The following is a 25753-nucleotide window of genomic DNA, read 5'->3' on the forward strand; positions in this document are numbered from 1 at the left end:
CTTCTTCAGCTTTACTTTCTGTACTTGATGAAGACTTTTAATTAACACTTATACCTTTTAGTCATTTTTCATTTAAGGATATTAGAAACACTTAACCCTATTGTGCGGGAAGACTGGAAAGAACCTAGACTGTTCTGAACCTTTCTAACATCGACATTTTGGGATAAAGGACTCTCACCAAATCATCAGCGATGTCAATCTTACATGGTTTAGCCAACTTGACATATAACTAAACCTGATATATTTTGTACTTGGTGAATATATTTTTAACACGTAGGAGGCTCCGTCTGAACATAAGGAAACACTTCTTTGCTGTGAGGGTGACTGAGCACTGACACAGGTTGCCCAGAGAGGCTGTGGAGTCTCCCTCTTTGGAGGTATTCAAAAGCTGTCTGGACATAGTCCTAGACAGTATGTTTAGGGTGAAACTGCTTGAGCAAGATGGCTGGACCAGATGACCTCCAGGGATCCCTTCCAACCTCAGTCACTCTGTGATTCTGTTATTCTACATATATGAATCCTGTCTTCCCTACAGGTGTTGTGGGTACACAGGGTAATGTACCATACTCTAGAAACAGTTTATGGCTGGACATTGTCTCACACCTGCTCTTTATCTAGGGACTGGTGAACATATGTGCGCACACACTCTTAGTAGCAGGGACAAGAACACCAGGCTGCCACTTTGACCCGAACACTTTTCTCACGGAGCAGCAAGTGGCTCTTCTTGGTTGTTGTCCTTTGGCTCCAGTGTCGGCTGGATTAAGAGGGGTCCCTCCCTCTTTCCTTGTACTCAACTGAGAGAGCCAAAGGTTAAAATACTGTAGCAGTATGTGAATTCTGAGCAGACTATAAAAGGAATTTAACCCAGGTTGTCTATTTTGGGGATAATTCTCTGGGAAAAATGGCTACTTGATGTGGCTTCTGGGCTTTGAGAAGCTTCATCTCTGATCAGTTGGATAATTATCCTTGTAGAAAGGCCCAGCTGCCTGGATCCTGACAGTAAGAAGTGTAGCTTTACTCACAAAACACAAGTTCTCAGAAGGGTTGTAATTAAATACATCTTGTGCTTAGCACTTTCTTCTCACTCACACTAGTTCACTCTCCTTTCTTCATGAAGACTTTCCTGATTTCGACTTGGAAACATCTAATTTGGTCCAGTGTCTCCATAAGGAACCCTGGAATCTAATTCAGTTTTCTGACCTTACACAGTAGGTATGCTCCATTTACCTTCCATACAAGAAACATTATGTTAGTATTTGAGTGCCAGTATTTGGGCCAATGAGTCACTGCAACTGCATATATATTATTGTTGTGATGGCAACAAGACTGCTTAAGGGATAGCTGTTACATTACATAGGGTGGCAAACCTTCAGCTGAACGTGTATTACAACTCCAAACATGTGGAAGTGGTATCATTGCCTAAACCACTTATTTTTCCCTATGTCTGACTTGGGGAAAAACATTTCACTCTTCATGCTCTGCTACATACAATAAAGAATTGATTGGGCTAATGGGTGACTCTGATTGGGAGAACTTGGGGATGTCCTCTATGGTTTGCCAAAAATTCTGTGTGTCACAGATTGCTGCCCACACTGTTGCAGCTTTTGCAGCAACTGGAAATCCAAGGGTTATGTGGGTTAATAGTTCTGTTTTGTGGGCCATGTATTGATCTCAAAGACTCTACAGATATCTGGCTTTTCATTTTTGGCTTGTAGCAAATAGAGATAGAATGGTGAAGGTGTTAAATAGGTACATCAGCCATACAGCTTATCCTTTCATTAAGATTCCTCCTTCAGAAGAAAAAAAAAAAAAAGAAAACACAATTGCTTTTTATTATTCTCTACCTGGGATCTATCCCTTTGAAGAAATTCTTGTATGTTTTTAATTCATTTCGTATTTATGAATTACAAAATTTGTGCCTTGCTAGGTACTTCATAGTCCATTCCCTTTAACAGGGAAGAAATATATAAGTATGAATGAACTTCTCATCTAAGAGTCTAAGTAATTCTGACTACAGAGTTTGAGCCACACTCCCCAAAGGATGAGTCCTTCTTTTCTGTTATATTGACTCTGTTATATGGACAAGAAAATCTCCTGGCAACTTTCCCTCACCCAGTCCTCTCCATTTACTTAGTTTCTTACACTGAGAGTTAGCACAATATGCTAAATAAGAAGAGACAATGAGGGCAAGGAAAGCTGTGGCTTTCTGAATACTGGAGGACTGCATTTCTCGGGGTTAAAAGTGCAAATTCCTCTGTAAACAGTAGCAACTATACAAAGAAGTCCTCTAAGCCAATGAAGGTCCAATCCATTTTCAACATTTGTCAAGATCACTAAGCCTACACTTTACAGATCTAGAAATTGATCATATTACATTAACACCTTGCCTACTTGATGCTTCTTATAATTTCTTCGTATTGGTGTTCTATAGGTTGAATGAATGCCCAACCCCTGTGAAAATAATGGGTTTATCTCTAGTTTTCTTTCTGGAACAGGTATGTACATAAAATCTATTCCCTTCTTTTTGAAACGAACACACCTTAAAATAAAGAGCAGTCTATTATACTGAAAAAAAACCCAAACAAAAGCTCTCTTTACCTTCAGAAGGTTCTTATTGAGAAATTTCAGAAGTTAAAATAGTGAAGAAACAAACCAATAAAACACTACTGTAACTTTATGCATTCTTATTTCAAGGGAGATTTATTTATCAATTTGTTTGCTAATCCTATCAGCAAAGCAGCATAGCCCATAAGCAACAAACTATTGGCTTTAGAATATGATTCATTCATCCAATACCAATGAGGATTCTTGCCATCCAGTTTTATAGTCTGTGTTCATCTACTTTTAATGCTCAACTTTGAAGGTAATCTTGTGATGTCTAATTTGGGAATAACGGGACATGAGTTACAATAACTCAGCAAAATATGTGCCAGCGGGATTCTAAGTTAGCCCAGCAAAACTATTTATTTGTATGAAACAGCATAAAAGAGGCTTATATAATACTATAGTAAACATCTAAAATGGAATATAAGAAAAAAGAAATCCTAAGTTACTTGTCAGCTTTCACAATGCATAGTTGAGCAACCGAATTTTTAAGGCTGCAGCTCTCTTTGGCTAGTACATGACAGTTTTGTGAAGGTAAGTTAAAGACTAAGTCCATCTGTCAGCAAGGATTTAAGTCAAAACATTTGGGTTTTTCCACTTCAGTTTTCTTTCAGCTAATGCAGCAGTAAACAGAAATTCTCTGACATCCAGTTACTGATGTAATCATAATCCAACACGAATTAAAATCATTCTTAAATTGTACCTGCAGTTATTCAGAAGATCTAGCAAACAGGTCGTAAACCATAGGTTTATGAAAACCAATTTTAACATATTCTTGACATCAAAAATCATGCCTGAGTGAGACAGTCAGTATTGCAGGGTAGAATCCACTGAAATGTGGAACTGAGAAAAGTTGAAGTTCTTATATTAACTATAGATAATTGTACAGGCACCAAGAGGTTATTAGAGTGAGTAAAAGAAAAAAGTGGGTCTTGCAAAATGGTTTTGATTTTACGGATCCATATCTCAATCCGCTGCTCTTTAAGGACAGTGATGCTAGAGTTTAAGATCAGCTGCCTTTTGCATGTTTTATATTATCGGCTACAAGTGCAGCTTGCAAACATGGTCTCTGACTTGTATGGAAATGACCTTAAGAGAATGCCATAAATAGTTGCACACTTGCAATTGATTAAATGCGAAATACCAGTTTCTGTTGCTGTTTCTTTCTTCGAAAGACAATTGTTGTCCCTTATTAATCTTTCATTAAAATAATAATCCTTCATTAAAAGGACAATGCTCCTTAATTCAGTTGAAGAACAATGGCTTTTGACAAGAAAGGATTCTTACCTAGTTAATCAGAATGCTCTAAGTAGATACACTCCACAGCTTAACAGTCATGGATTTTCTAACTTTGTTAATGTTGATGTTAGCTTCTTTTAAACAGCAGAGGAAATGAGCAGCTCAGTAAAATTTAAAAAATTCAGACTAGTTTCATGGCTGCACAGACAAAATCTGATTAACTCTTCCCATGAAGCATCTGATTAACTCTTCCCATAAAACTAACTCATACTCTGCAGTTTTGTCCAACTTCGGCTGCTACTTATGCACAAAAAATCTTCCTTACTTATTAATGTGTGGTTTAACCCAGCAGGCAGCTGAACACCACCCAGCCGCTCGCTCACTCCCCCCCTCCCTCAGTGGGATGTGGAAGAGAATTGGAAAAAAAAGGCAAAAACCCATGGATTGAGATAAAGACAGTTTAATAAAACAGCAGAGGAAAAGAATAACAACAGTAATAATAATGGTAAGAGAATATACAAAATGTACAAACCAAGTGATGCACAATGCAATTGCTCACCACCCGCTGACCAATGCCCAGCCTGTCCTGAGCAGCAATCGCTCTCCCCTCAACTGACTCCCCCTGAGCATGATGTCATATGGGTCTGTAACAGCCCTGTGGCCAGTTGGGGTCAGCTGTCCTGGCTGTGCCCCCTCCCAGCATCTTGTGCACCTGGCAGAGCAGGAGAAGCTGACAAAGTCCTTGACTGGTGTAAGCACTGCTCGCAACAACGGAAATATCAGTGTGTTATCGACATTCTTCTCATCCTAAATCCAAAACACAGCCAGCTACTAGGAAGAAAATTAACTCTATGCCATCCAAAACCAGGACACATAAATGCAGCTTTCCAAGTGTATCTTGTACATTTTATATAACTTTTAATTTTGGTGCATGCCTGTGAACTTTGCCTTCTGATCTGAAATCAATTCCTGTAACTGATACATCAAAACTCTAGTAAATCTTACAGGTCTCTTCTCCTGAACAACTGTAGGGTGGAAGGATGCTGCAGGGCACAGATGTTCTGAATATTTCTGTTTTTCACTGACCTGTTTTTCTGTGATTTTTTTTCAGGTTTTCATTTCCAGTCTTTCTGTCCTCATTATGTGGAAGTCTTTGTTTTTCCCTGCAACCAGAATGACTCTCTGACTCTGCAACCTGCCTGGAGGTTTGTGACTGCATGTTCCTGTCTCTTCTCACTTTCTCAGCTGGCAAGTTTCTAGCTTCTTTGATTAAGGGATGAACAATTTATTCTCTGTGCATACCTCTCATAACTTCACTTTTCTTTCTTAGTCTTCCTTCATGGAGCCCTAGGAGATAGTCCAAGAAACTTCAATCACATGTTGAATAAAGACAGTACTAGATGCTCTTTGCAAAAAAACAGCATTACAGAATTTCATTTTGCTTCCCTTCTGCTTGTAAAGCAAGTCCTTTTTGATTCTATTTTTTCTCTTGTTTTTCACTGCAAGTATATGCCCAGAAAGGATGTTGGTGAATGGTTTCAGGAAGACCAGAGATGGAGTAACTGCTGAAAAGACTACTTCTAATTTCACAGGTGGCAGTTCATCCTTGACACTTCGAAAGGAACAGAATAAAGGCGTGGAGAACTCACTTCTCTCCATCATTTCTTTATATAAGAAAAGGTCGTGTTGATGTTCTGCTTTCATCTCTGTCCTGTATCTATGTGTATATGAATGAATAGTTAATAGCTTAGTACATTTTTCTATTTAAACCACAAAGTTCCATGTAATTTAAAGGCTATTACCAACAAAAGTTTTCTGAAAGTCAACTCGCTTTTGCTGTGTCAAATATTCACTATTTCTTCTACAAGCTTTCTTGATGTAGGCAACCAGATGCCAGTGGACAAGATGAAAAGGGTATTGAATTGAATGAGTTTAGTACAGCTTCCTGAAATTGCCTTCTCCTATTTTGGTTTATATTACCCAGCAGTTCAGTGTTAAATCTGAAAATATTCCCCCCTAACTCATTACTAAGGGGGCTGCCTATACAAAATTTTTGACAATTGAGAAGGCAAGAAATTCTCATTCCTATCAACTGCCTTTTGACTTCAGTAAAAGTGTGCCTGAGCAGAGCTTTAGGATGTAACTCTGTTAATTACAAAAACAATTCTGCAAATCATATCCTTTTCTCTGGGTTGCTACTGCACATTTTTGCTTTAAAATACAACAAAGTACCCCAAATGCTCACTAGTTTGCTAGTAACTTCCTTGCGACATGGAGAAGTATAAAAAAGAGGAAAAAAAAAAAAAGTCATGTGATTGACATAAAAATTGAAGAGTAACAATAAACCCACAAGGTTTTGCGTAGGCTGCAACCTTCATTCTGGAGCACATAATCTCGGTGTAACTGTTGTCATTGGTGAGTGAGAGAGACAAGGCACATCAGGAAACCCGTGACAGTATTGCCAGCGTTGCCTTACCTGAGAATTGTGGCTCACAGTAGAAAAATAGCAGTGTATCACACCAAACATGCTAGCCTGGCACCCATTTGACAGCTAAGATGTAAGAATATAACCAGTGCTGCAAGTACCTGCTTGCAGATCGGGGCAAATCACCATAGCAACAACAGCATTAAAAAGGAAAAGAAAAAAAAAAGAAAAGAAAGAGAGGAAACTGCTAGCGGTTCAAACTAACAACTAACTTGGGAGGAATTTTCCTCTTTTCAAGAGAAATGCATCTTATAAATATCAGTCGTTTGTGAGAACAGGTAGTGGTAGGTCTCTATATATTTTCTTACCGAGGTGTTTAAAGAAACTGCTCACAAACTGGGAAATGGGGTTTCCTAGTACTGCTCTACGTTTCACACGTTAGACGTATGCTGTGTTCCTTGATAGTCATCTGTACTTTGGTTCAGCTTGGCTCTCAGCATCAGCAGCTGCTGTGCTGTGTGCCTTTTGCCGCAATTAAATAATTCAGATTCATTGTTTTATCTGGAATACACGGCCCATCATTCCTTGGATATTCAATTTTTGGTAAATGCCAACAGCCAAAATCGAATGAAGTCATTAACTGAACTTTAAGAAACTACGCAACACTAGAGGCCTCGGAGACATCTTTTAATTCTAATGGCTTTAAAAATTCAGAAGTGTTATATCAGTAGCGTCAGAACTGCGGTTTTTTTCCTTTTAACAAGGACTTCTCTAACCCCTCATTTCTCTTTTCGGAACAAATAGGTGCCCAAAGTGAATGCGTTGGCAATGTGTAGCACTGAAATGAGTGGTAACATTGCAATTGACTGTCTGATTATTCAACTGAGGAAATATTCTTGGAGAAGCATGTTGCACTTTGACAGCTTGTATTTCACAGAAGCTCTACACCTAGGCAAAATCTGCCACTAGGATGAAGAAATGGTTATCAGCTTTGCTATTCAGGAACACTGAAATTCCGTGTAATAGGAATAAACCTCTTCAGGGCATGAGAGAAGATCTTTCTAAGGGCTCACCCAAGGGTGTGGAATGAACTCATATAGGAATCAAGGATGATGGAAAGTAGACTAGAAAATACACAGCTATATCTTTCTTCCTGTTGCCTTTAATGCCCACAGTGAGTTACAATCATTTAAAAATGCTGATAATTATTGAATAATCTTTATAGACTACTCAGTGTTGAACATTTTTCCCAGCCCATATTAAATTTGTGGTATAATTTATGAGCTAATGTTGCAAAGAATGTTACCACCAGATTTAAGATACTGGCTCACATGGGATGTGAAAATTAGTTGTATTGGTAAAAGATCTTTTACATTTTTCTAACACATATCTTATACTTTTTGTAATGCACTCATTTGGGAATTATCCTTTGTGGGTGAATGACGATTCTGAACTAAAATCATCTCTGGTAAGATCTTTTTCACAGAAATCACATGCTTGGAAAGCATTGTGCTTTGCCTCTCAAGAGTGCACCCAGTCAAGAGTGGGACAAAATGTTGCTGCTGTTACTTCTCCCCCTCCATCCCCTCTGTTGTATTTCTGAACCTTACTTTAGCAGCACAAATAAGTATAGGTATTTTGGGAGGGTCAGCACCACAGAAATGAGTTTTATGGGCTGTTTTGCTGTTTTGGTGTGTTTGACCTGTCCAAAGTCTGCTTTTAAATACAGCAAACTCATCAAAATCACTAATGTTCTATATGGTTAAGGTGATATCTCCCAACTGCATCTCTGTGTTATTCATTGCTTGTAAAGTTTACAGGGAAAAAAAAAAAAGCAAAGTACAACACAGAGCAACATAGTAGATGAAACACTGACGTATTTTAAGGGTGCTAAAGGGTCAAGTCAGCCTGGTATAGTTCACATATTTTCTCATAGAAGTGGTAAATTATGTTTAAGCTTTATTGTTTGATATTTTTTTCCTTTAAAATAAAACTGTTCTTTTGAAAAATGCACTAGGGTGTCTGTCTGCTGTGTGTGACTAGCTGGATAAATGAGCTCTTTTTAGCATCATAATAATTTATGTTTTGGCATGTAAAATGCAGTGGTTAGTTTAAAAAAAATGAAAGCTGAAAGTAGGAGAGAAATGGGGGTATTTTAAAAAGTCTTACAGTAATTAGTGGTCTCTGTTATTTAGTGAACAGTATCTCAGTGGAATTACAGTGAATTACATACTTCTGATAATTATTATTTATTGATTCAGGCAACTTCTGCACAACCAAAAGGAAATATAAGGAAGCCAAACAATCTGAGGTTTTGCTGCCTTAGTCATTTATTGCTAAAGGAAAGAAATCACATTTTACATTTTCACCAAAAGGAAAGATTTTGCAACAACCTGACCTGTGGTATTGCTATTTAATATTTTGATTTTGGTTTTCATTCTTTTAAGTACACTTCAAAGTGCATAAAATTAAATATGTTTCATGTTGTTGCCTTTGTCAGCTACAATTTAATCACTATGCATGAGATCACTACATTTCTTGCCACAATGTGTATCGTGCATGTCCCCTAAGATTTTTAGAAAGAATCCCTTCAATTAAAATTGGCAGATTTCCAAAGACATTTTCAAATGTATGTCTTGTTTAAAAGGCGTGGTTTCTCTTCAGTCATCATTTTGACATGGAAATGAGTACAGCATTCACACAATGTTCTTGCACTAGAAACAGAGAAGTAGAGTATTGGAAGGGGCCACAATTTTTTTTCATAGATGATGAGACTCCCTAAACCTTTCCTCTCTTTTGCACTGCGCTAAGAATATATGTACACAGTTCGAGAAGGGTAAATGTACCTTGTAAGTCATTTATCATTTTTTCCACCAATCTAAAATCGTGCAAGTATTGTTACTTTTCAGGCAATAAATAATTGAAATTTTTGCCATACTTCAGGCGAAATTGATACTGAGCTTTCAGATGTATCGTGGTAGGTTCCATTAGTTCTGTTGACACTACGGGACTGAAAAGTAAGCCACACACTTCTGAGACACTATGTTTTATTAAAAGAGCTGTGTTAACTGATGGATGTGAAAGCCACAGCTATCTCTGCCAGCATATTACATTTTGGAGCTCTGGTCTCACTGAGGCAGTTCTTCTGGAAAACAGTATGAGTATTTAGTGGCGATAATGACACTGGGGCTGGTAGGTGGTCGTGGCACACGCGCCATCTCTTTCTATGGCTGACTGTGTCTGCATTAAATAACAGCATCATTACTTTCCACTTCAACTGCTAAGTGAAAAATATTTTTTCTAATTGGCACATAAGCACTAAACCCACGATAATCTCCTGTCAAGGAACTAGGAGAAGGCAGTGAGACTGATTTTTTTCTGCTTTCACAGAAATTATGTTGAACGGCAAACCATATTTGTAGAACATCACTCATGTATCAACTGTGAGATTGTGACTGTGACAAATGATGCACTGCATACACCATCTACCATAGGTAAATGTGAGAGTTCCTACTAGCTCTTTACACCCCAATTTTTCAATTTTCAGGTGTTAGGTTTCTAGCAGAGTGTGGGAGAGTCTTGTTCCTTTGACAAGCAATGTCCTTCATGCCAACACTAGGCTCATCATTTCAGCAGAAGTTTTGCAATACTTCTGCCAAATCTTAAGCACAATACTATGAATTCCTCTGTCTTCTAAATATCATGCCACTGTAATAAATGTCCAAATATAAATAAGAAGTTCAGCCAAACCAATGCAAAACTTAAAACCTCCAAATCAAACCTGTATTTCACACTGTAATTGCACACCAGTGTAACCTAGTTGTGGCTTAATAATTGAGAAAAATTCTGTGACATATCTTGCACACAATTATGCTAATTTATATGCACAACATGTTTTGTAAAAAACAAATAAGTTAGGGATTTATATTTGACAATACTTTCCAGGGTTTTAGCTTCTTTCTGGGTTATTTTTGTTTCTATATTTTCAGCAAAGCAACAAACCAAAACCAAAACAGAACAGCCCTTGGAGCAGAGAATGGAACTAGCTTCTCTGACCTCTCAAGTGAATATCCTGACTTGTAAACCAGAGAGGTGTCTTTAGGACAATTCATCTTTGTTTCTCACAGGCAGGGTGAAATAACTTCTACACAAGGGATTAAGATTTTGTAACCTTTTCCTGACAGACAAAAAAAAAAAAAAAAGTGTGAGGATGTAAAGAAAAAGGTTCTATTTTTAAAACACCTTTAGTAGGGAGTTGTATTATTACTGTAGGTTTTATTTCTGACTGTACTCAGTATTATAGATGAGTACCTTAAATCCTGTTACTACTGTTTGTGACCTGAAACTTTGGCATAAAGTATCAGCATAAAAACTGTTCAGGAAGGAGTAGAGCTGTAAGGATATTTTTGTCTCTATTTATGGCTGCCAGGATTTTTCACCTTAAAGGGGAGCATCTCCTTCCTTTCTCCTATCCTGGAATTTTCACATAAACAGGCTGCTATCCTGCTGCCTCCTCATCATTAAAAGCCTTTTCTCACCATCTTTTTTCACTAAACGAATGGCCTGAAATATTAATAATTTATTGAGCAGGGAATATATAAAATCTCCAGAGACAGAATCAGTTCTACAAGACACACAGGCTCTAGGTTTGTCACAGAAATGATGCATTTTGTGATTTTAACAAGGGAAAAAAAGTGATTTTTTTTTAAACTCCTTTTAAACATTAAGCAGGCTTCAAGTTTCTAGTGAAATTGCTTCCACTCTAGTTCCAGAGGAAACTTTGAGACATGCCCTATTACATCGAGGCACAATCTGAAGCCAATAGCAAGACCCTCTCAAGGGTTAATGGTTTTTATCTATCTCATATGTTTTAGGAACGGGGCAAAGAAGAAGGCAGAGTCGCTAAGTTTATGTGGTATGGGGCTGAGGTACCTGACACAATAGTCCTGATCATGCTGATTTTCCTGGTGATACTGGCTATAAGGAGACCAGCTTCCAAGACTAATGCTGATGGGACACTAAGAAGGGTTCCAGACTAAAATCCATTGAAGCCAACTAGAAGGCATCCACAGGTTTTGATTCTGCGCTGCAGTTAATAACAACAAAAGCAACCACCTGCTTTGATATGGTGTTTTTAAAAACACCGAAGATGCCTTTATTGTGAATATATAAATGCTGATAATCTGAACTTTGTTTTTTTACTTTTACTGTTATAAACTTTGACTACATTTACATCATGCCCTCAGACTGGAGAATGCCTGTAGTGTATTTCCTAAGATATGGCAGAAAAAACTAGTTAACATGCAAAACATTACAAAGTAGAATGGCACAATGCAAATGCTTGAAGAATTTAAACGGAAATGTCTGCTTTGTTCTGATCCCTTAAGCCCCTGGCACTTTCTAACAGGTGGCAGTATAAGAATATATCTAGCACTGCTCTTTGTTCCTGCATTAACGTTGCCACTACTGTATTTTTTTCCATAATAACAGTCAGGAACATTTTACACGTGAACGACAATAAGGAGAAAATGGAGTATATTATTTGACTATTGTAATGGTAGGAATATACATTAATTGGACAATGTTATGCTGTACTGGAGGATCTTGAGGTGGCTGCAACAAATGGGTAATACCCATAACAGTGTGGTGAAGTGTATACACAGTGACTCACTCAGGGAGCAGAATAACAAGGGACATTAGAGTAACTGCTTTTTTGCAAATATAGTAGGATATAATTTTATAGTTCTTGAGAATCACATATACCTACAGCTGCACTGGAAGTTGTGTTCTAAAAATCTGTAAAGTCAGTATGCTAGTCTTAGAATGGTAAATTGATAAAATCATGAACTTTTATCTACAGTTAGCCTAAACTTGCAACATACCAATGTACATATTCATCTCAAACTTTTTCTTGTCTTATACACTTCACTGTGCAAATTAGTCTAAATTAAGTAGTTTGCCCTTTGTTGAGAATTTCTTCTACAATATTTATATTAAAAAGTTATACAACCTCATAGACCCAAACATTTGGAAGGGATCGGTATGCCTGTTGTAGAATAATGCTGGAGAATTATCTAGTTAATGGCATCTTGTAATTAATTATCTGAAATCACCTTGAAAGAACTGAATGAAATTCAGGGAAAGTAAATTCAGCATACCACATATAAATAGAAATACTTAGTGATGCACATTCATGATGGGACCCAACAGGTTGTTAAGTGATTCTTAAGAAGAAGGTGAGAGTTTTGTATTGTCATGTTGCAAAGGAGGAAATCCTCATCAGCATTTATATATATCCCATAGGATGTGTGAAAAAACTCTTTGTTTATTGGTAAGGCTTCAGCTATGTTGCAAATGAACATATATAAGAATGTATGTATGTATCAGGGAATTTGAGATTGCTTTGACTGGATTGTTGAGAAGTCTGACAAATTCAAACCAATTTTAAAACAAAACTTCACTGAACTGATATTGATTAATAATATATTTAGTGCTAACAGTTAGTTCTTTTACATTATCAGTATTTATCTCTACCTATATAAGACTGTTAGCCCTTAATACTCGTATCCTACATTAGCTGTGAGTACACAACGCCAGGGAACTCATGCTGCATATTTAGCAGTGATAGCTATGGATCTGTGTGGTTCTCAGCCTCCAGGCTTATTTGCAGAGCTTGCTCCTTTTATTCTTTGTTATCTTGCAAAATCCATTGCTTGGGTCACTGTCTACACACTTTCCAATGCCTGCTATGTGCAACTGCACAGATCTCCATTTGACAGGTCCATGGTCAAATTGCTCACACTCTTCAATCTTAACACCCACACGTTGTGTTTAGCTATGTCAGCACGATGTTACAAAATATTTAGAAAATGTTCTTGTTTACATTGGGTTAGTACCCAGACGTTTCAATTTGAGAGAAGCTAAGATTAATTCTATCCTAATTAAGATTCCTTAATGTATAGGTGTCACAAGCCTCTGCTTTGATTACAGTCAGAAATCTCTGTCCAGTTTTGAGCATGATATTTAAAGAGAGTTGTGGGTTTAGCATGGAAAATCAAGAGAAGAGCAACATTAATGATCAGAGGTTTAGGAAACATGGCTTATGAGGAAACTTTGGCAGAACTAGGATTGTTTGGCCTAAGATGTTATCTTTTTACCTTTGCACAACCTCTCCAAGTGTTACTAAGCATGGACAGGGCACTGGCTAGCAGCAAGCTTGGCACTGCAGCACCTGGGATCCATAGGTGCTGCTGCAGAAAGCACGGTGCACCTGGGCAGCAGCCCTCAGAGGGGATTTCACAGGATTTATAACAGATATAAAGGTTATAGGGCTCAAGTCTATTCTTCACACACACACACACACAGATGTGTGTGTGACAACTTGGCTGGAAGATGAAATTGTGGGAGGTAGAATGCCGGAAGATTCAGAAATCCCGGCTGTTTTGAGATTTCCCATGTGATTTGACTGACATTGCTAGAATCATATGCTTCAACTCTCCTTTCTATGGTGAAATTGAACAAAATAGACTTTTTGTGAAGAAAACCATTTTCAGTAAATGAGTTACAGAACTCATGCACCTGCACAGCAGCCCTCAGTGTGGGTTTTGCTGCCTGTCCTCTTGCTTGGAGGGGTGGGTATGTGTCAAAACAATCTTAGCAGAAAGGAGGGCACATAGGAGGCACTAACAAGGCCTTTGAAAGGTTATGGCTATTTAATTTCTATTTTCTCATGTACAACAACTAAGTATTCTCATCTTGTTAGTATTATCTTGACAATAAATAATCTATTCTGCTCTTGTTTGGTATGATACTGTACTTATAAAACTCTTCTGCCTTCTCTGCATGCACCCATGCACACATACATCTACTATGACCTTTTTTTGTTAAAATACCCATGAGCTAAAAAGGCATTAGAGTTTGCAATTTTTCTAGCAGTTAACAACATGAGTTCAATGTCTAGACTGAGGAACCTCCATCAGTGTTGTGTATGAACCTGGACTTTCATGCTGTAAGAGTACATAAGGGCAGGAGAATAGAACACTTTCCAGCATAAAAATCAGTACCATTGTTCATGATGAGCAAGTGCTTCCATGTCTGTCTTCTTACAATTCAATGTTTATAAACCATAGCCTTCAGAGGACTTGCATGCACTTACCTGAGAGTAAAACAAACATGATTTGTAGTATTTGAGTTATGATATAAACTAAATAGTTTTGGTGACAGCTATACCATTCTTTCTCCTGTAGGAAATGGTTCAGTTGTTTTTGAAAGAAGACAATTTGAGGATATTGTCTTTCTGCACATGACCTGGACATCTGTTTCTTTTTGGAACATTTAAAAACGTCTTTTACATGCCACTAAATCACGCAGACCTGCTCTTTTCATTGATCTGTCCTACCCAAAATATATGCTGGAGTTGACAGATTATAGACTTGTATAGATCTAATATTATTTTTCAGGAGATTGAAATTAAAAAATGGTTTTTATATTCTATCCTCATATAGGACAGGCACATTGGATGAGAAAGGCTAGACCTTAGCCTGTAACTTTTGTCTGCTATAAACCACTTAGAGATCTTTGGTGGATGCATATGAGCACATCATTCTCCAGCAATTGTTGGACTGATCTGTCCTCTACTTCTACCTAAGATATAGGAAGCATTGAGAATTTGTTTAGTTTAAATCGTATAAACCTTTTCATCTGCACAGTTTGCAATACTAATCTAAAGGTCTTGTCTTGGAAATCATTGCAGTGGATGGAAATACAACTACCCCAGTAATGAAACCTGTGCAACTAATACATATATTCCAACCTTTCTCTCCAAGAGAGGTTTTTAAAAGCCTTTGCAGTATAAGGAAACCCATGACACCTATTACGAATATAAATATTTTTCCTTCTCCCTCTCTGTGCTAGAAAATCTGACACAAAGAGGTGGAATGCTGTACATATACAGCAATTACCCTGCACTCATTTATAATAAAAACTTTTCCACAGACTTTTGTTCCTTTAGCCGTTGAATGTTTCTTTCCCTGTCAGTTATCTGTGGCTGGTTTTCCCCTTTTTTCCCTCAGTGGATTTCATCTCAGCAATATTACAACTCTTTTTGAACTTCCTTCTCAGTTGAACAGGGTTTTCTTTGTTTGGTTGGGTTTTTTCCCATTGTGGCTATTGAATGTTCTGTGTTTCTTTAATTATTTTTAAGAAAGACTCATGTTTGAAAGCAAAGTCTAAAACAAGTGTAGTAAGTACATTTTTATATACTATCTTATGCCCTCTCTTGGCAGTAAAAGCCAATTCTAGATGGCTTTAGCAAGAACTATAAAAATGTAAATTACTAAGATCTGATTTGGTCTTATTGCGTTAGCTGAGTTCTAACAGCTAAACCTAGAAAATACAGCTGCTGAAGCTTATTAATACAGAGTAATTTACATATTCAGAAGGATCCTGTTGTACTCTCTTTCTCTTGGCTAATGTAAGATGAATGAGAAAAAGCTCTGGAGGACATTTAAATAAGGTTCTGAATTCAAAATTTTTGCCTTCATTTAAATTTCAGAATTCCTTTAGAATAGCATGAGCTCATGGTGTCTCATTCCCCCTTATTTATTTTTTGTAGGGGGTTAACTAGAATGAAGCATATTATTTTATTTCATCTGGGTTATAATTTTAGAAAAAATGATTATATGAAAGAATTTAGAGGGGGTTTTTGTCTTTTGAACTTTAAAGCTCAGATTAAAATGTAATAAAATTTACAAATCATATCTTTATGATGTCACAAGGGAAAGTTATGTGTATACAAAGAGTAACGTTCTGTATTTTTGCAGGACTTTTGCAAAATGATTACAGCTTATGCAGCAAAGTAGAGAAAATTACGCTTTTTTTCTATATGAACTGTTTGATATTAGATCCTGATCCAGCCAGTCACGTAAGTGTAAACTCTTCATGAGTAGCCATTAGCAAAAGGAATTTGCAAGTATACATAAATAACATTCTTTATATATATTTACCTATTGTATGTAGTAGTTGTGTTAGTAGTGATATTTTCTTCCTAAGTGGTCATTCTTTTAATTTAAGCAAGCTGCTTAAAGCCTGTCTCTTTTATTGGTAGAAATAGCTTGTTTTGTCAGTAGTAATCTGATTGATTTCAATATGGAGAAGATAGTCTCTGCAAAAAGCTCAAGATGTTAGAAAAATTTCATGGTCCAATAAACGTAAATTTGACAGATGGAACTTGCTGGCATGGGATCTTTTCAATCTTATGATTCAAAATAGATCAGACATTTGCGTAGATGGTATCTTGAGTCCAGCTACCTAGAATGGAATTGACAAATACAGTGAAATCCCATAAACTGTTTACCAGCTGTAGTCAATGATATGGTTTTGATATTCTTGGATATTTGTGGATAGCACAGGCAGAAGGCAGAACTGCATGCAGCTAATCTAACAGCACAATGAATGATTCCAGTATCAGGCTCAAAGCCTCGGCAGAGCTGCCCCATATTTTTCAGAGACACCACTTCTAAAGTCTATGGTGGTAAAGAACCCATCAGACCTCTAGGTACCCTCGAGAGGAGAGAAACAGATTGGTAGTAGACAGAATGCACTTTCATTTAAACCCTTTGATGATCTTTCCAGTATCTTCTTTAGACAAACTTAATTTTTACCGCAATAATTTTTCAGTAAACTTCAAATTAAGCGAATGACTGCAGATCTAACAAGTATCATCAAGCTGCAGGTTACAATCCAAATTCTGTGATTGTGTCTGTGGTTACTGGAATTTTTGTGGGAGGAAAGACAGTATGATTGGACTTCATCCTGAGGTAATTTGTTGCCAGTGCACAAAGATGAACAAAATTCAAGCTAAGCCATCTGTACATACATTATTAAAAAAATGAGATAGATGTGAAGTCTAGTAAAGCCATGGACATTTACATTTGCCAAGATGCACAACAGTACCTGCAAAACACAGTCAAATGACTTAGTCTAAACTTATTGACCTAATTTATCATTTCTCATAATATTAACATTGAAGAGAATTCTGGTTAATATACCCTGAAAATTTTCTAGAAAACAAAGATAATCTCTTCTAGCTTGTCACTAAAACTGCACAAACATTTCACACTTTGAAAAGAAAGGATCTACATTGAAATATTTGGCAAATGTATATAAAATCTTAATTTCTTTAAGAGGGGATAAAATAATATTTAATTATGATAAAACCAACTTCAAATAACAAAGTATTCTTTCTCTTAATTCACATTTATATCACTTAGTCATTTTATCCTGCCTCCACTACGCCATAAGGCTAGCTGTTGGCTGTTCAGAAAATTGATATAGCAGGAGCAAAAAAACAATAGTGATGGTATAAAGCATTTCTATTATATATTGCACCCCCACTCTATGGGTATGTCATATTTCTACATATCCATTAGCTGATATCAGGTAACATATATTTTGTACTGTAATTTACACCAAAGGGGTCTTTTGTAATGCCCTCAAATTTTTGTTTACAGAGAAACAAGCAATCACAGACTTTGTCAGAATCACAAAAAACCTCAGCATCCCACGAGTCACTCAGAAAACTGCATATTCCCAGCAGTAAGATGGCTGCAGGTACTTTAACCTGACTGTGTTTATTCACATAAAGAGTGAGCATCTGTGTCTCTCATTAAAAAACCCCACACTTGACACAAGAGTGTTGGGTTAGAGGAGCATTCTTTGCCACTAAAGTTTGTGGTATCTTGGTTATATCTCATTTTGACATTTTAATTAGAAACTTAGACTTAATGCTTTTCTCTTTTCTATTCTGTGATAAATGCAAGTAGTAGTTCAGTCAAGGTTTCTAAAGGAATTCAGACACTTCAAGATGCAGACAGTACTGTAGTAGGATTTACAAAAGCTCATAGACACTAATCAGGAATTTAATAGCCACGTGCTTCTGAAAATCTCACTCGGTGAATATTTGCATCTTTAGCAGCCCCAAACCCCAAAATCTGAGCTTTATAGGCTCTAGAAGAAAAATAAGGACATTTATTTAATCTTTTTCAATTCAATAAAATTGAATATCCCTTGAAAGTTTATTTATTTTGTTGTTTATATCTCTGATTCAGCTTTGCTGTTTATGCAGCAGTGCGGTGAGGATCTTCACATGCATTAAAGCAATTCAGTGCAATTCATTTTTCATAGTGGCTTTTATATCATGTAGTCTGAAAGCATAAATTTTCTGAAGGATAGACCTTATGACATTGAACAATGCATAGTAAAGAAAACATCTTATTTTGGGAATAGATAATTTGTGACATTTGGGGAGGAAAAGGTAGTTGTGGTGAGTTGACCCTGGCTAGATGCCAGCTGTCCACCAAAGCCGCTCTATCACTGCCCCTCCTCAGCTGGACAGGGGAGAGAAAATACGACAAAAGGCTCATGGGTCAAGATAAAGACAGGGAGAGATCACTCACCAATTACTGTCATGGGCAAACCAGACTCAACTTGGGGAAATTAATTTAATTTATTACCATCTGAATCAGAATAGGGTAATGAGAAATAAAAACTAAATCTTAAAACACCTTCCTTCACCCCTCCCTTCTTCCCAGGCTCAACTTCACTCCCAATTTTCTCTACCTCCTCCCCCTGAGTGGCGCAGGGGGATGGGCAATGGGGTTTGGGATCAATTCATCACATGCTGTCTCTGCCGCTCCTTCTTCTTCAGGGGGAGGACTCCTCACACTCTGCCTCTGCTCCAGCTTGGGGTCCCTCCCATGGCAGACAGTCCTCCATGAACTGCTCCAACATGAGTCCTTCCCATGGGGTGCAGTTCTTCATGAACTGCTCCAGCGTGGGTCCCCCACACGGTCACCAGCCCTGCCAGAAAACCTGCTTCAGCGTGGACTCCTCTCTCCACAGGTCTTGCCAGGAGCCTGCTCCAGCACAGGCTTCCCACAGGGTCACAGCCTCCTTTGGGCATCCACCTGCTCTGGCACGGGGTCCTCCATGGGCTGCAGGTGGAGATCTGCTTCCCCATGGGCCTCCATGGGCTTCAGGGGGAGAGCCTTCCCCACCATGGGCTGCACCAGAAGCTGCAGGGGAATCTCTGCTCTGGCACCTGGAGCACCTCCTGCCCTGCACTGACCTTGGTGTCTGCAGGGCTGCTCCTCTCACACATTCTCACTCCTTTCTCCAGCTGCTGTTGCGCAGCAGGTTTTTTTCCTTTTCTTAAATACGTTATCCCAGAGGTGCTACCACCATGGCTGATGGGCTCAGCCTTGGCCAGCAGCGGGTCCATCTTGGAGCCGGCTGGCATTGCCTCTGTTTGACACGGGGGAATCTTCTGACAGCTTCTCACAGAAGCCACCCCTATAGCTCCCCTGCTACTAAAACCTTGCCACACAAAAACAATACAGTAGTATACTGTATTTCTAGTGTAATAGAACAGTCTTTTGATGTTCCAAATACAGGGTGAAAAAAAGCAATAAAGAAACGTGTGGTAAGAATAAAATATGAAAACCATGTAATTCATTTGGTTATATGGGTACATATAACCATGAAAACAAAATCAAAGGACATTTTTCTGACCATTAATTTGACATTTCCGTGTTCTAAAAATGTGGTGTAAAAGTAGGAAAAATAAGTCTGGTGGTTGGTGGAGGTGTATTTTGCCTTTTCTTGGACAGTTAAGCAAAATTTCCTGGCAATATTAAGAGTATATCTGGTGGATATATTATCAACAAAATTACCTCAACTGGAAAATTTGGGGGGATCATATTATTAATGGGAAAATATCTTTCTGTGAAGAGATGCCTATGGATAAAGGCTGAACTGTTGGTGAATATGAAAGAGAGAAACACCTCAAGATTTAAAATAAAGTCCTGGAAAGCAGTGATGGAGTTTCAAGTCCCCTAGTACAGTCAGCGCAGTACATTCTACATTGATTATCTGATTACGGGACTATTGAATGTCATAGGAGGTTTTCTCTCAGTCTCTGCTCTTGACTTGTTCCATTCTGCATAGGATATCCACTATTCCTTTGGATCAGATTACTGTAATCAATAGAGATTTGAAAAAATCTAGCAGAGAAAGATCTTGAACTAGAAAACGTCACACCCACTACTAGTGCTCTTAATCATTTAATAGTAGGAAATTCCCTTTCTGCTTTTTACTGAAAAATAGTACTCTGGTGAGTTTTGGTTTTCAGGTTGGGGTTTTTTTTCTTTTCTATTTTTGGTAAGAGTGGTGAGAGATTTTATTAAAACTTTATTTCAATAAAACAGAAATGTTATCTTCTGAAAGCTCACATTAACAGCCCCTTAATTTCCAAAAATGTTCACCTAGTCTCAGAAAACAATGGCTATGAGGAGGCATTTCGTTTATTATTAAATCTGGGTGTTCTGCAGTCTCTGACATTTTGTGTAATGTGAAATTGTGCTTTCAAGGTTTCAAAAGCTGGAACGTCTAAAGTCCAATAGGAATAAATTCCCTTCTCTTTGCTACTTTGTTTCTACCTCAGATGAGAATTTCTGAGTGTTCTTTCTTCTCCTAAAATCAGAGAGAGGAAAGAAGAGAAATGGAAACACACTCCTCTTCAGACATATGGGGAAACCCAGTACAAGTATCCCAAAGTAAAAAGTTTGCCTGGCTCCATCTATTACAAGACTCTTCAGGTACTCAAGAAAAGGAAATTAATGGTATCTTTATTTCTTACAAGCAGACTTGTCTATCCTTAAAATAAAAGAGAAAAGCTGTCAAAATGCTACCTTCTCAAGGAGAATTCTGACCACCTAGTTCCTGAGATTCACAGATGTCAGGCTGTATTTATTTGCTTTTCAAAACTATTAAAGAAATCATTGCTCCAGACTGACTGGCTGCTGAGAAGGCTTTAGCAATGAAATAAAACTTGTTAATTGCAGCTGAAACCTGAAACAGATGCAGTGTGGCTTCTAAATTTTGCTAAGCCTATCTAGGCCTGTATTTAACATGTGGGATTCAATCAGTACTTTGTGTTCACAGCCTGCTATACTATCTATCTTCCACATATCCCAGTGTACATTTGAGATCCAAAATAGCTGGCCAGAAAAAAACAGCTGGAGAGAACTGCCACAAAACAGGCACTCTGATAACACACATCTTAAAGTTTGATGGGATGATACTGTCCCCACTGATTGCAGGTGTGCATTATTACAGATATAAGGAAAAACTGCAAGAGTAACCCAAAAGTGGAGTAGTTTGCCCAGAGAGCAGGTTGTGCAGCCTCCATCCTTGGAGGTTTCCAAGACCCAACTGGACAAAGCCCTGAGTAGCCATGCCTGACCCTACAGTTGTCCCTGCTTTGAGAAGGGTTGTACTGGAGACCTCCTGAGGTCCCTCTCAGCCTGAATTATCCGATGACCTCATGAGCATCAAGTCTATTTGCACTGTGTGGTGGTGCAAATTTCTGCATTGGTGCTGGGTTCCCAGCATTTTGGTCTTGTTGCACAGACACCCACATACAGACTGCTTAAAATAATTATAATTCATAGGATTTTGAATGGGGCAATGCTCAGTGCCTTAAATCAGTCAACTGCCTCATCTATGCAGAGACTAGCTGGGGAATTACCAACGCACAGTGTGCGTATGTGCAGTGCCACAAACCCTTAAAAACTGGCTGCACTACAGTTGTAATTTAAAAAAAAAAAACAACTTGGCTTTCGTTCTTATATCACAATTTTAAATTTCATGTAAGTTGCCACAGTCTTGCAAAGAATGCATCTTTTATATTCAGGTAGCTAGGACACATACCTTAGTAATATATCTTAGAGCTTTCAGGAGAGATCATTGCTGTATGATACATTTAGGCTTTAAAGTATCAGCTTTGAAAAGCAAGATGATTTTTTTGCAGAATGCAACAGTTAACTTCCTCTGTAGCACAGGGACAAAGAGCACTTACTTCACTCTTTCTATAAGGAATGCTGCATCCATCATTAACAGTTTTCATCTGGGAAACCCTTTTTCACTCTGCCCACTGAGAAGAGAGTTCTTTGCAGATTTTTTAATATTTTCATCCATATATAACAAATCCAAAATATTATATATTCAAAATAATTTTGTGATATTTAGCAGAAAAAATATATATATCAAGATGATTAGTTTTATATTTGTGACAAGGAGATAAGCCTCTCAGGCTTGTTCAGCAAAAAACACAGTTTTGTTTCTCTACATGTCCGCTCTCAGAACTGTGAGAACAGACTATGGCGTAGATTGTGTTTAACCTGACTGGCATGAAGAATGCTGCAGTTAGGAAAATTAATTTTTAGATCACCATGTAATACACGTTTTTATATAAGGAAGATTAAAGCATCTCTTCCTTTCTAATTTCTAAATTATATGGATAAAACTCTGTCTTTGATACAACCTGTTGGATAGCTATCTTCTTCGGGATTATGGATTCTCAAGGTACCAGATGTAGCCAAATACAGGCTAATCAAATACATTATTAAGCTTAGGTTGTCCCTCTAAATAGCTGAATACAGGGTGTGTAGGTTATTGTAGAAAATTTTGTATGCTTACACAGTAATAGCAGTTGATTGATACTCTTCACTACTAACATTGCATCAAAACCAAATCCTAACAACCATTTTAGTCACGGCCCTTTATATTACTAAAATAAGATAATTAATAGATTTTGGAAATCTTTCATAATTACACATGTGAACATCTTCTTATTTTAAATTTCCAAGTAATTTAAGCCATAATGTTTTTTTCTGAATTATTTCCATTGCTATGTACTTTATAGCTTATTTAATACAACATACTCTATTGATTAATATTACACCTACATTACTCATATTAGAATATCACTCTCACACTGGATAGATTTATTCGTCAATCTTTATATATATGTGTGTGCGAGCCATTCACCCTTGACTCTTATTATAGCAGTGGAGAGAAGTCAGCACTTTCAGGGTGCCAGCAATCTTGATCCATTTTCAATGACTGCTTTAGTATGAGATAAATTACATCCAAAAAGTATTCATTTGTCTGGTTGATTTTAAGCATGCAAAAGGTGACTGGCTCAGATGTTGATGTTCTCACTGTAAATGTTGATATTTGATTAGTTGTATCACCCCAAGCCCCAAATGTACATATATAAATCATTTCCAGCAATCAGGAAGTATACTTGCAGTCCAGGTATATCTGCTTGTCATTCAAAGTAAAAGGAGAATAAATTACTGATAAATAACACAATTAAATAAATAAAACTCCTGCTAATTATCAAATAATGTTCAATCAAATATTTTTGTCCCGTAGTATAGCATGCAAGTATTTTAACTATGAAATTAATGTAATGCTAAAAGAGTTTATTATTTCCTTCCAGTAGAGGGAGCTTAGGAATGTACAGGACATCTACACTCTCCAGCTTTATGTTTAATTAGATTAATCCCACCCATAACATTGCAAGTATCCTGAAAAATCCCTCTTGACACTTGATTCCAATTCATTTTTACTTCATTATTAACAAACATTTTACAAAAATAATCTTGTATTATTTTCAATAATTACAGCAATCTCTTCTTTCTTATGTGAAAATATCCCATTATATATCTATTTCACTTTTATGACTGAGAAAAATGCGTAATATAGAAAGGTCTATGTCAACTTTACCAACTAACAGAACATTTAAGCAAGCCTCTCAAAACTTAATTAATTTCTGTTTGAATGCCTCCATTAACATGACTGCTGAAATCTTTGATGAAACAATAAACACTTCTATGTAGGTGCCAAACTCAAAGTGACCAAGATGTTACGATGATAGATGCAGCAGATCATATTCCATCCTTTATTTTTTCCCCTTTGACAAGATCTAGTTAGCATTTCCATCATCTAGGAATTAGGAACTTTGAGGACCATTGACCAGCATCAGCATTAACCACTGACCTTGCCAGCACTGTAGCTAAATTCCTGAATCTCTCTGTCTATAGAACAATTTAGTCAGCTCCGCTGCAAATGTCAGCCTCCACCTCTGCACTGAAAACAGACAGCAGGGAAAAGGATTCATTGCACTCAACTTTAAAACTGAACTGGTCATTGTAGTACCTAAAATGGTATGTATTTTGCTCACTTAAATTATATAGTAAAAAAAAAAATCAAAAAACCCCAAAACAACAGAAACTTCAGCACTGGACCACAAGTAAAATTTTATTTCATATATACCAGAGTTCTTAAAATAGTAAGCTTGGTCAGCAAGCTGTTGTCTTTAGGCTTTGTGGCAACAAAAGAAACTTTAAGTCTGAGACCTGCTGTGAGATTGGTGTTGCAGATTTATTGTGGTTATTATTTATTGTAGTTCTTCTGGGTAGAGACTTAAACCTTAGCAAATTATTCCTCTCTTAAATTCAGATCTATTTATAGATTAAAGTCTCAAATAAAAAAATGTCTTATAACCATGTTGTTTTCTTCTGTCTCACTAATACAGTAGTCTGAGGTGTTATTCTGAGAATAAGTGTTAAGATCAGAGACTCCCTGGGTGAAAATATCTCCAAGCTCCCCCTGCAAAGAAGGGCCACTGCTCACGTGCTGCTGGTCATTCCATTAACCAAAGGCAGTGGAGAATGTGCCAGGCACGGACAGGGTGGGACAAGGAGAGGCAGTAGCTTACCTTGTCACCCACTGTGCTCATTGGCACCTTTTGTTGCCTGTGGAAGCAGGTGTGGGAATGGCAGAAGTGCCCAAAGAAACGAGCTATGATAACACACTCAGCCAGCCACGTGGCTTGTGTCACATGGCAGATTTGTGGACAGGAATGGAAACTTAAATCCACCCTGTTCATAAAATAAACCTTTGTAATACAGGGAAAAAAAATCTTTCTAATAACAAGACTGTACTTTGAGTGTGATTACCTGTCTAGCAAAATACTGAGGCATGAGATTTGCATTGGGTTATTGAGTGGGATTGAATTCCAGTACAAGGTGAATAATACAGCTTCATTTTTTTTTGTAGAAATTACAGACGGAAAGATTACTACCCCTAAGTGAACAGAACCAAAATGTATGAGACAAGATATAACCCAAGAGAAAAAATACATTTCAGGAGCATGCCTTCCTGCTATGGAGGGATGAAATATTGGTATGGATATGGCTGGTTTTGCCCTCCCTGCCACTACAGAGAAAGTTTATACTTCGGGGATTTTTCAAAGACAAATAGCAAGAACATGTAAATAAAATATAACCTATTTATCTCTGTGCTGGATTTTTTCCTCGGTAGGTCCTGTCTTTTCCTTCAACAAAATGACAGGCCATCACACAAGAAATTTATGTTTTTCAGCGTTTCATTTGTTCCTTCTTTCATATCTGATATGTCATTTTAAATGGTGGAAACCTTTTTCTTTGTTATTAATCTCAAAGATTTTTTTTTTGAAGTAGAGAGATTTGTAACAAAACGTGCTAGTAGGTCCTATGTACCAGCGGTCTTTTCCAGGCTCGTCTTTTGCTATGGAAAGAGAGGACAGTGAGAAAATGA

General features: G+C 37.4%; 1 long non-coding RNA gene across 1 annotated transcript; it reads left to right on the forward strand.

Annotated features, from left to right (window-relative positions):
- The first annotated feature begins 1904 nt into the window (after positions 1 to 1904).
- On the forward strand, positions 1905 to 18662 carry LOC118452420. The gene is made up of 3 exons (XR_004842187.1): positions 1905 to 1915; positions 12077 to 12083; positions 18582 to 18662. It is a non-coding gene; the product is annotated as an uncharacterized LOC118452420 (long non-coding RNA).
- Positions 18663 to 25753: the final 7091 nt, after the last annotated feature.

The sequence above is a fragment of the Egretta garzetta genome, unplaced genomic scaffold (assembly GCF_000687185.1).
Source record: "Egretta garzetta isolate BGI_Z169 unplaced genomic scaffold, ASM68718v1 scaffold55, whole genome shotgun sequence".
Lineage (NCBI taxonomy): Eukaryota > Metazoa > Chordata > Aves > Pelecaniformes > Ardeidae > Egretta > Egretta garzetta.